This window comes from Leptonotus elevatus, chromosome 1 (genome assembly GCF_054856555.1).
Source record: "Leptonotus elevatus isolate MCC_2025b chromosome 1, RoL_Lele_1.0, whole genome shotgun sequence".
Classification (NCBI taxonomy): domain Eukaryota; kingdom Metazoa; phylum Chordata; class Actinopteri; order Syngnathiformes; family Syngnathidae; genus Leptonotus; species Leptonotus elevatus.
Genome location: NC_141239.1, coordinates 12,909,808 through 12,922,332, shown reverse-complemented (window position 1 = coordinate 12,922,332; position 12,525 = coordinate 12,909,808). Strand labels below are relative to the sequence as shown.

General features: G+C 40.7%; 1 protein-coding gene across 12 annotated transcripts in view; it reads left to right on the top strand.

Moving 5' to 3' along the window:
* LOC147180940 (receptor-type tyrosine-protein phosphatase F-like) overlaps positions 1-12,525 on the top strand; it is a 255,476-nt gene that overhangs the window by 86,933 nt on the left and 156,018 nt on the right. The window lies entirely within an intron of this gene.

The window sequence follows — 12,525 nt, the reverse complement described above, 5'->3', positions numbered from 1 at the left end:
TTTTACATAAGAATTAGGGTTATGTTGCCACTGACGACAGGTTGCATTTCTACCGTGCCGCATCATTTTCATGGACAATCTTTAAATATGTGTACCAGGGATGGGAGTTGTCTCTATAAATGTTCTGAACTCCCTTGTGTCACAGCGTGGAGAACATGCAAATGCCACACAAGTTGGCCAGAGCCAAGAATCAAACTTCGAACCTCAGAACTTAAAGGCAGATGTACTAACCGCTGATTGCTAAAGTAGTTGTTACCAATTGTCACCGGTTCCCAGAAAAAAAAAAACATTTCCACACAGCCCACATTTTTGCTGCTTTTAGAACCATTGATATCTAAACAAAGAGCCAAAGCGACTCAGTTTTATCTCCATTTTCTGTTGTCTGGTATAAAGGGCCCCTTGAGATGCACAGGGCTAACCGTGTGGCTAGCTAATGACGGCCTTCTGCGGGGGTGATAAGAGGTTTGTGTTGTGCTCCACAAACAAGCAGAATTTCAACATGGCTCTCATGTTTGTTTTTCATGCCCCCGAAGGCTTTTGTCGCTCTCCAAAAAAAAAAGGACCTCGGGAGAATAACAGCGCGACACTTGGCACCGCGTGGTGAAATGAAAGTGTAACATAACCACGTTGTTTTCTTTCCCTTTTGCTGCAAGCGCAAAGTTGATGGTGCGTGTCTTTTATACGCCGTTGCCGCGACAAGGCTTTGCGTTGAAATTCAAGCCAACAAAGGCTAACGTCCTGTGACCTATCGAGTTTTACAGCGCGTCTGTTTACAAGCCGATTGCAGGGGGTTAATTGTTAACGCCTTACTGCCAAGAAGACAGCTGAACGACTCTGCAGTGGACGGCTGGACTTCTTTGGGCTGAGTCAGTGGCGTACTGCCTTTCTGTTACCATTACTAACTGGTGCAAGGAGCAATTACTGAGCATTAGAAGCACAATAACATGGATGTGAGATGCTAGTAGGCCTATTATTTTTGTTCTTCTTTGGTCGCCCCCCTCATGTTCTACTCTAGTATCGGTTACTTTGTGTGTGTGTGTGTGTGGGTGTAGTTTTGTAGTCAAAGATGGAGCCTGGCCTGTTTTGTGACATGGGTATCAGTATGAGAGTAAAGAATTGTCTGACTGTTAACTTGCTAACCTGCTAATCAGTCTGTATGTTGAGTGACTTGGTGTGAGTTGTGGCCCCCAGTTATTTTGTTTGTTTAACTCATTAAATCCCCCAAAACATGTAAATACATTTTTAACACTTTGTCCTGCACTCCCAAAAACGTATTTATACTTTTTTTTTTCTTATGCTAGAGCATACAAAAGGCTTTGATAGAGCTTCTGATATGAAGAGGTCGCTTGAAGCCACTCTAATGAACTTTTCAACCTTCAATTAATATCTTCATAATTCTGCTGATGAAACATTGACGTACAGCTAGATTAATGAAACCTTTGTCATGGTCTGAGGGCGTCTGTATCATTTAAACTGGCACTAAACAACTTTGAGGTGGATGCTGTGAACTCGGCCACACACAAAAAACTACAAACGTGCAGACTGCTTTACGGCATATGTTTCTTTCGTCAGTCGTTTCAGACGGAAGTCGAGTCAAACGTCTTTGCGCGATTACTGTTATCATGCAGAAGCTACAAAACACCCCAAGAAATTAAGATTTTAGATTTTTCTAATGTTAGCTATCGGAAAATTACGTGGTAGCAATAAATAGCCATCAGCTTGATAGTTTTCCCTTCCATACTGACTTGACCAGCCACGCAAAACTCAAAAGTTGCGTGCTTTCTTGTTTACGAATGCTTGTGAATGCATCGCGGGAATGGAGAAAGGGAGGGGGAGCGCAGCGTTAGTGTGTGTATATGGGAAATGTGGTTCATTCAAGGGAAAACAATACCGCTTTTGTCCAAAGGTGCCGCCATAATCAATATAAAACCAAATGCTCATTTGCGTAACTTTAAAGCAATGGCATTTATTACAAAAAACCGCCAGCAGGTAGCAGCAGAATATAAGAGATCAACCAGGGCCATGTTGCAACAAGCTCTTTTTCAATAGGTTTGGGAATAATGATGAAACTTAGCTATATTCTAATGCTAATGGCTGCAAAACGGAAACAGATACAAATACAATATTTTTCCCTGATGAAAAAAGAGACTCTAATCTTTCTTTTGGTAGGTTCCACGTTTTTGTAGCAAAATAACCAAATATTCTCTGGACCTTGCAAAATCAGTAAAAATCCAGTAAAACCACCGGGAGCGAAGGGGGTTGCTTCAGTGAAAATGCTTGGGAGTGAATGAGTTAATGAAACAATTTAAATATACCGGCACTTGTGTCTATCCTTGACCAGTTGTGGGGAAGTTACAAATCGTTATAAAAAGCAATGGTAGACTATATTAAAGTAGCTAACATCTACATTTTCCACCACTCAATCGACTATATCGGATCAACCAATGTTTTGCATTTTATATAAAATTAGTTTAATCTCTTAATTCACCGATCTGTAATAACAGTACAGCTGTAGTGTTTCCCACATATACATTTATCTGTGGCAGGCCATCGCTAATGTCTCAATATGTAACCAGTATATTAACTTTATTTTGCTGCACCGATATTTTGACGCTGTGCTCCTTGTGTCCTTATGCTAATCGATACGACCTCTTTTAATACAGCAAATGCTGTATTTAAAAAGTATCAATATTTTCATTTGAGAATCAATCTTAGAGCATAAGATCTGGTATCAGAGGCACTGACATTTCAGACAGTATTGATTCCTCACACCACTCCAGTAGGTGTAATGACCGTCTCATCACAGCACATTCCGTGCTCTTTTTGTTGGATGTGTCTCTAATTTTGCTTGGAAACACCATTCCTTGTTGGTTATGTCCTACATATATTCACCAGGAGTGTAACTCCATTCATTGTCCACAGCTGTACAGTTTTAAAGTTGTGTAAATAATTTTTGCGAAACAAATAAGCAATTGTTAAGTTCAATGTCAGACTACAGCGTCAGCGTGGCGGCTCACGTCCTGCTGATTTCCCATGCCTCATGAATCCAAAACATAAGTTCTTCATTAAAATACAGTACTTCAAAAAGGTTCCAACTAAAGTATTAAGTTCAAATTTGATGTATTGCATGCTTTCAAAGCAGCACCAGATTCTTCTAGTTTGTTAATGTATACATTTTTTCTATTCAAATTACACTCATCCTTTCTTGGGGCATGGCAAAGATTATTAAATATTGGAAAAAATGCTTGAGAATACTTTTTTTGCTATTCAGTAAGCAGTACACGAATATATACAGTAAAGTAAATAAACTAGTTGATTAAATAGATCTATTGCTCCAATTTGTTATTTGATAAGCCATTGGTTTATTTAAAATCGCTCATCAGTGATTGGCCGGCAAATTCCTGATTGTGTAAAGTCTACTAACATTGATATACTACCTTCTAAGGCTAGGCAATAAATCGAGTTAATTCGATACATTCGTTGAAAATTTGCTAAATCGTGAAATAGAATTTTGTCTTCTGGATTATTTAAAGCTCTTGTGCTTATGTTCTGTTACATCCAGATGTTTTTGTGAATTGTAATTTTGCACAAGTGGCAGAATGCTGGATGGTTGGTTTACAAGACATGTTTACAATAGCTACCAACTACTTAATTGTGGCATTTAAGAACAAACTATGAATGTTAAATTTGTTAAAACTAATGTAGAATCAGTATACATTATTGTTGTCTGAACATTTTGCACAGGAATTATTTTTGACTAAATTAAACCTTTAAATAAAAGTTTTTTGGGTTTATTAGATTCAAATCGTAATCGTCCTGAATGACTGCAAAAATCGAGATTTCATTTTTTGTCCATATCGACCAGCCCTACTACCTTCTGTCATAGTGATGTACACATCGCATTTTAGCATCTTTACTTTATGATTGGAAATTATCCCAAACTTGTCATTTACAGGTTCTTTTCTTGTCTTGCCGACATTGCGACAACTTATTCCCACGTGTTAGTGCTGCGTGTGACAGCAGTAACATCAGTCCTTGTGGAAAAAATTATCCATGCAAAGCTTCGAGGCAGAGATTTTGCATCCCCCTTTTTTTCAATCAAATTATTCGAGTTATTTGAATAATTGTTGAATGCCCTAATTGACCGTATAGGATGTACCCGGGCGTAGCCAAGTGTACCATGCACTCTTTATCTTTTACATACCATATCTTTTATTTATTGATCAGCATCTAGTTCCTCTGCTTATTTCTGTTGTTCAAGGTGGTGGTTTTCTTGAACAATTGACAAGAAAAGAGATCACAGAATCCTTTGCCATGAGCATCGCACATACTGGCCCTGGCATGCCATAGACAATTTTTTGTTGTTGTTTTTGCACTATGAATTATTTCTACTCTTGTTTATTTTATTGCAGTGGGCTTCTTTTTGGGCTCCAGCATTATTTCTACTCGCTCTGTTCAATGATGTACAAGGTGGCGGTTTAAATGAGTAATTGGCGGGACCATCGCATTACAGTAACTGCATGACATGTCTACTTTGCTGCTAAGGGCAGCTCTACACACAAACCAAGTGTACTGGATTGTTGGTGTCAAGTGGGCTCGGGCACGGACCACACGTCTCACACGGCCTAGTATGAGTACGCCCAAACACAAAGTAAACTTGCCCTACAATTCAGTCCAACCCTACTGTAATAAATCACAGGTTTCAAGTGTGCGTCCATGCTGGTGACGCAACTTGGCCCCATTAGGTACGTGAGAAATTCATGTTTATGGCACATGGTGCACCTTCTATGACGCACAGGGGCGGGGATTGAATGCACCTGATTAAGCGGCAACACAGACCGTGACTCGTTCCGGTGTTGCAGGTTGCTTCACTTGTATGATGCAATGTCGGTGTGGCATTTATTCTGGATGAGTGAACATTTAACTAAACTCGAGCATCTCTATAAATTCACACTGATCGGTTGGGGGGGTGGATTTATACCTCTAGGGACAGGGGGTGCGCAAATCAATCTGGGAATGAGAGGTGATGGGTATTATGCTGATGTGTATTACACGGTGGAGATGATACACACTTTCAATTGGATTTATTGGAGGGCGATTATCGGTGTTGTCGTGAGTGAAAATGGCTTGCACTGCAAAGCGCTGTGCAAAGGGCTGGTAATAAATCAAGAGGCAGGCTTCAATGTAAAACACACATTCATCAACGAAAAAGCTAAAGGTGTGAATACTTGGACCTGTTCAGTGTAAAGAAAGTAAAGTATTGACAACCTGAGGCATAATGAGGTATTGTCCAAACTGGAATAAGAACAGCTTTATTATTAGAATGTCATTCACCTGTGTACAAGTTACACAGTGTATTTTCCCATGGATTGGAAGATTTGACTTCGATTGTATGAGCAAGCATACAAAAATGAATTGCTGTAAAGAGCTAGTGTCTCTGTTGTCAGTACAATGGTGAAATTAAAGCTGGACCTTTTACATAGCGAATCCTCACAATGATCAAACTTTGACGCCATGCACCACAACATTAAATGCTGAAGATAAATAGCAAAATATGTATTTTTCCATCTCTGTATCTCTGTGTCTCCAGCAAAGAATAACGACAGGCAAATTAAATGCTCTTCCAAGAGATGGCGGACGGCACAGATAATACCTGTTGGCATTGTTACAACATAATAATAGCTTTGTATTCAGTTAAACAGTTAATCAATGAGACAAGCTCATCCATTTATCAGTGCATATTCTTTGGGAGATTTTTGTTTGGCGCTGTCCTGTCAGATTTCTTAATTTGAGTTATGTGCTTTGGTTTCCTCAATAAAGGTTGGGAAAACCTGGTCTAGAATATTAGCTTCCATATGGGGCTCTATGTGACAAATTCTCGAGTAGGAGTTCATCAACGTATGTGCCCTGGAATTCATCCAAAATGGCGGCTTCATACCAAAATGGTTGCCTTTGTGTTCAATTTTGAGCATGGCACCTTGAGACGTTTTCAAACGTCCTGTTGCGATAGACATGTCCACCAAATGTCGTACTGCTCCCTGAAACCAGTGTTTGCAAGTGATTTTTACCTCTACTGAGTGAGTTTTGGCAAGTTGAGTTTTCGGGCATGTTGAGACCCTCCAAAAAGGTGATGTAAAGTGAAGTACACAGTAATTGATTTAAGATTTGATCGTTCATTTAGAATGGATGGCTTTCAAAGGTGCTTGGAAGCAAAGCAATCTCAGTGCACCACTTGGGCACTGTTGATTCAGTCTTAACCAGTTAGCTGTCTAAAGAAACCATCCTGACAAAAAGTACATATTTAACCAAAGAATATTGTACTCAGAAGTATATTTTCGACAGCAGATGTGCACGCGTACATCAACGACAAATACGCCCCGGCGAGCAAAAATGTCTCAAGGCGGCGCCACTCGACGCTTTGCTTGAGGACAGATGGCACCGTAAAATGACTAAGCAGGCAGGCACAGAAGGCAAAGACTCCCACCCACCAACCCCCCTCAATCACACAGACACACACACACACACTTTAGTTCCGACAATCCCACACCCCCCCTGGGCGGTAAGCCTCTTCCCCACCAGTACAAGACAAACGGTGTGAAGGCATGCAAGAACAGGCACTGGCGAACACAGTAGTGAGAGCACGGACGATCAATAATTATTCAGGCTGAGCTCAAACAACATACTGGGGGTGCTGAGGTTGTGAATGTTGCGCAAATCGGCCGTAACCAAGGACCTCCTGTGAAATCTCAATATAAAATGCCACTGCTGTACCATAGCGTTGCGTTCTTCCGTTCTCTTTTTTGCGTGATGGACCGCTTTCACATAAAGAAATATATTCACAGATGATATTGAAATTAAACAGATTCCTAAAAATACGCTGAATATAGTTTTTGAACTGTAATTAGTGTGAGCCCTGTTATTTCTCTTAATGAGCCGGTCCAATCATCACAAAGTGTATTACGTACACCTGGTCTACTGCATCATTTGGTTTTTGTCGCCATCATTGGTGAGAATCCCGCTTCCGAAAGACAGAATGTTATCATGGAATCTGTGCTGTGCTTTTTGGGGGTTGATCTGAATATTCTGCCTTGATTTAAATCACACAATTCCAAATGCCGAAGAAATTTTAAAGACTTCATTGCCATGTTTGCAAGCCTGTCGCCTCATATTATTCAAGCGGGACTGGTGCGTGAGAATCATCTGTTGTGATAAAAACTCTTATTTTAAGTAGAGTTTCTTACATTAAGTCTTTTTGGTTGAGCCATTTTGTGGTGGCCCTCAGAACTGGCCCTGGCCCTATACATTCATTATATAATATGATATCATTGAGCGTCTTCTTTATACTACATTAAGCCTTTAACTAAGTATTACTTATGTGTAGTTACTGTTTTGTAAGTTTTTTTCTAGTATAAAATCAAACTGAATATTTAACATTTGACATTTTCTTCGCTTTATATCTTGTTCAAGCCATTCCTTATTGCAGGCTTCCCCAATCCTAGTCCTCAAGGGCCGGAGTCCTGCAGGTTTTAGGTGTTTCCGTCCTCCAAACACACTTGATTTGTATACTCGGCTTATCATAGGCAAGCTCTTCAGAAATCCCAATCTTTAGAATCAGGTCTGTTGGACAGAAACATCAAAAACTTGCAGGACTCCAGCCCTTGAGGACCAAGACTGAGGAAGACTGCCTTATGGAAAGACTTAGTTCGGTAAAAATATCAATGATGCCTGATCAAGGAAAAAAACTCAATACATTGAATATTAAGGTTTTTATTAATGACATCTGTAAGGGCCAACGTTATTGAATTTTACTTGGCCTATCATATAGCGTCCCAGGGTCACTAGGCCACTGTTAATGGCAAATAATATAAATAGGACTGCTTTAAATGCAGGTTTCTTTTTCTCGGTAGTCGTAGACTCTTCTTCTTCCTCACCATTTGGCCTTACCCCCTCTCCAAAGAAGCTCCCCAAAGACATTTGTTGTTGTCCACATTATTGCAAGCTTGTGGGTGCATCAGCGGGTGCACCTATTTTCAGTACAACATCTTTCAGATTCTAGAGTTTTTGTTCAGTCTCTCTGTGTGGCCCAGTACCAGATGGCCCACTGACTGGTACCGGTTGTTGTAGACCATTACTTTACCGCACACATGGGTGGTGGTTGGTAGGCGGGCTAACACCATGTAGCAAAGGTGTGCTTCCCCTCCCCACACCCTTGTAACGATGTGTCTTCCACGTTGACCATTTTGGGATTTCCACCATCCCATTGTTGCCTGTCTAATTACATCTTTAAACCTCTTAGTCTTCTGTCTGTCGCACTGTTTACTTCTATAGCACATATGTCATGCTAGCTGCATAACCGGTGGGGGGACTCCCCAGACTACTAAAAGCTTCTTCCTAAATGATGGAGGCTATGGATGAGTCCTGGATACGGTTGGCGTGTCAGTACGGTTCATTCCAGCGTCAGTGAACACCCTGTGCCTATGTCTCAACCACGCCGCTGCCTGTTTCCTATGTGAAGCGAGCGCGGGGTGTAAATAAGTTGCTTAATAAATAAAGAATAAATCATCGCTCTAGGAATTTGTCTCATTGAAAATGAAGAGCATCTGCCCGATGCTGGCATCTGCTGCGGAAGATATCTGGCGACAACCGCCAAGGGTTCGGAAGCTGCGGCAGCGAGCCAACTCTATCAGCCGCGCCGGCACGCACACAAAGTGCACATGAAAACAGGCGTCAGAACAAATTTGTCAGCCAACAAACTTGACACAAGCTACATTCCTTTTTTTTTTTTTTTTTTTTGAAAGCCGACTCAGGGCATTAGCTTGAATTTAAATTTTTGGTTGAAATGTGTTTAATTTTGATTGGTGGGAGACTTCTATTGCCACCCTGAGCAGCGTATTAGCATCTAATGCTAGCAGTTGCACTTCCCATCATTTTGGCTGCCATTGAAGAGCCACCCATCCATTTTCTATAGCAATAGTCCTTTTTTGGGTACATCTCTGACATGTCGCCAGTCAATTACAACCATTCACAGTTATGGACAATCGATTCTTCAAACTCACAAGCTTTACACAGTAAGGCCAAAGCTGAGATTTGAATGTATAAACTACAAACCCAATTTCCAAAAAGTTGGGACACTATACAAATTGTGAATAAAAACTGAATAGAATTATGTGGAAGTGCCAAATTTCTATATTTTGTTCAGAATAGAACATAGATGACAGGTCAAAGGTTTAAACTGAGAACATTTATAATTTTAAGGGAAAAATATGTTGATTGTAAATTTCATTGTGCCAACAAATCTAAAAAAAGTTGGGACAGGTACCAATAACAGGCTGGAAAAGTCAATTGCACTTATAAAAAAACAGCTGGTAGACCAGTTACCACTAACGAGGTCCATTGGTAACTTGATTGGAGTATAAAAAGAGCTTCTCGGAGTGGCAGTGTCTCTTGGGTAGAGAACCACCAATTCCTCCAATGTTGCGCAGAAAGATAAATTGCAAAAAGGTTGAAGTAATCATCTACAATGCATAACATCATCCAAAGATTCAGAGAATCTGGAACAATCTCTGTGCGTAAGGGTCAAGGCCGAAAAATCCTACTTGGATGCCCATGATCTTCGGGCCCTTAAACGGCACTGCACCGCAAACAGGAATGCTTTACTCTAAGGGAAGTCACAGAAAGGGCTCAGCAATACTTCCAGAAAACATTGTGGGTGAACACAATCCACCGTGCCAGCCGCCGTTGCCAGATGAAACTCGCCAGTACAAAGAAGAAGCCATTTCTAAAGCAGACCAAGAAGCGCAGGCGTTTCTCTATGCCAGGGGTTATTTAAAATGGAGTGTGGCAAAGTGGAAACCTGTTTTGTGGTCAGACCAATCACGATTCCAAGTTCTTTGTGGAAAACTGGGGCGCTATATCATACTGACTAAAGAGGACAAGGACAACCCAAGTTGTTATCAGCACTCAGTTTATAAGCCTGCATCTCTGATGGTATAGGGTTGCATGAGTGCGTGTGGCATGGGCAGCTTCCACATCTGGAAAGGCATCGTCAATGCAGAAAGGTATATTCAGATTGGAGAACAAAACATGCTCCCATCCGGGCATCATCACTTTCAGAGAAGATCTTGCATTTCTCAACACGATAATGCCAGACCACATGCAGCACCAATTACAACATCATGGCTGCGTAGGAAAAGGATCCGGGTATTGAAATGGCCAGCCTGCAGTCCACTTCTTTCACTCATAGAGCACATCTGGCGCATCATAAAGGGGAAGGTGCAACAAAAAAAAACCAAGACAGTTGAACAGTTAGAGAGACGCGTGATAGACAAGAATGGGACAGCGATCCTATTTATTAACTTGAGAAACGTCTCCTCGATCCCCAGACGTTTGCAGACTGTTGTAAGAAGAGGGGATGCCTCACAGCGGTGAAAATGGCCTTGTCCCAACTTTTTTGAGATTTGTTGACACCATGGAATTTAAAATCAACATAGTTTTCCCTTAAAATGATACATTTTCTCAGTTGAAACTTTTGACCTGTTCTCTATGTTCTATTCTGAATAAAACATACAAATTTGGCACTTCCACATAATTGCATTAAGATTTTATTCACAATTTGTATAGTGTCCCAACGTTTTGCAATTGGGTTTGTAGATAATGTACCCAAATGTGTCGTTTTAGCACTTAATTGCCATGTTTCCACATACAATTTTAGTTTACCACGTTCCAGATCCTCTTTCAGTATTATGCTTTAGTTTTTTTCCTACACAATGTGACAAAAATTTACGAAGACTGATGGTATGCTTTGAACCAGAGTGCGTCTGATAAACACAGAATGTGTTTAAAAAGGGTGTTCAGCATGACAGGTTCTTTATTGATTTTCGCATGGCTGTCTTGTCATTTTGGTTTGAAGTATGGGTTCACCGATCACAATTTTCCAGCCGATCACCGATCCCCGATCTTTTAAAAAGTCTGACCTGCCGATCCCGAAGGCGAAGAGCTCATGCGAGGCTCCAGGTTTCAGATAACTTGCTACATTCCTTTGAGTCATTCCACTCAGTCGTGCTCTCACAGGAAAAAAACACCAAATCTTGACACTTGGGCTTTTGTTTTTTTCTCAGTCTCGATTCCCCCGCAGGGCACTCGGAAAAGGTGTCCGGCAAATATTTTGAAACAACCTTGTGAGTAACACGCTGTAACAGCTCCCGGCGCTCAAGAAGGAACGTTTTTCCTCCCTCTCCACCCCCCACTGCAAATACCGGAGGCTTTGTCTCCCTGACATGCTGACATATCTATCCGAAATGAATAGACTAAAGCTGACTGGCCACCTGGCATGTGTGAAAATATGCCACACACTTTTAAGATTTATTGTCGTAAGCTCTTCAAGACATAACTTTTCAAAAACTTTTCTTTCTTTTTTTTACCCCCAAAGTCTTCTGGAGATGCTGCTATAATTCCATGAGCAGACGAGATTTATATCCGTACCATACTGTGGGTCTGCTTTATAGCGTTACAATTGCTCATCAAAGATGCCCCACGGGCAAGAGGATAAGAAATTTTGTTAGTGCAATTTATGGGCACGCACAGTTACTTTGTTTGTAATAGCATTAGGCAGAAACTGCAGGCTATAAGGGAAAAAAGTTTAGGTCATATATCTTGATCCTATTATTCCCTCCACTAAATCTAATTCCTAAAAAGACAAAAAAGAAACCCCACATGCTTTGGAATAGACATTTTTTTTGTCTTCTACCACATTTCCTCCGACTGTTTTAACACCAATGCTCTCGCCTTAACAGCTTGCTTAATTGTGCTTCATTTGCGGCACACATGCTGCTCGCAGTGTTCCCCGGGGGGTCACGGGTTGAGAGGGTGGTGGGGTTTAGCTGTGCATACATGTTGTATTTTAGTGACATCGTGGCACTTTTGTTCATTTGAAACCATCTGGGGCCGCACTCTTCCTAATGGGGAGCGTCAAGTGGACGCTGTTCTTCTGGAAGAGCCTCACTACGGACTGCTTCCTTTTTGTTTTTCTTGCATTCTTCCTATCAATTATAACTGCACATTTGTTGTCTGCTACGGTGTTACTGGTTTTTACTCGCTTTGCATAGGCTGGCGCCTGCTCCAAGCTTTGTATAGTTGGAGCAGAATATTGATAATGATATTGAGATTCCACTTTGATGTAATGCATATTATTTGTTAGGTGGATAGGTAGGTAGATATTTTATTTTTCATTAACCCCTGAGGAAATTGTGTCCAGATTATTAAGGTAATTTTCTTGTTTTCTGTTGAGATATGTTATTTTTGGTAAATCGTTAGATAAGTGGATTACGTGAGTGATTTCCTTGACAATTTGTGGCCAGGATATTTTCATTTCATACACACTATCTCTGGTTGGTAGATACTTAAATGATCGTGTAGAAAACTGTGTCCAGAATATTTAGATTGCAATATTGTTTTCTGTTGTATATTTGATAGGTTGCTAGGTAGATAGATGCTTAATCTTGGAACAAATTCTGGACAGAATGTTGA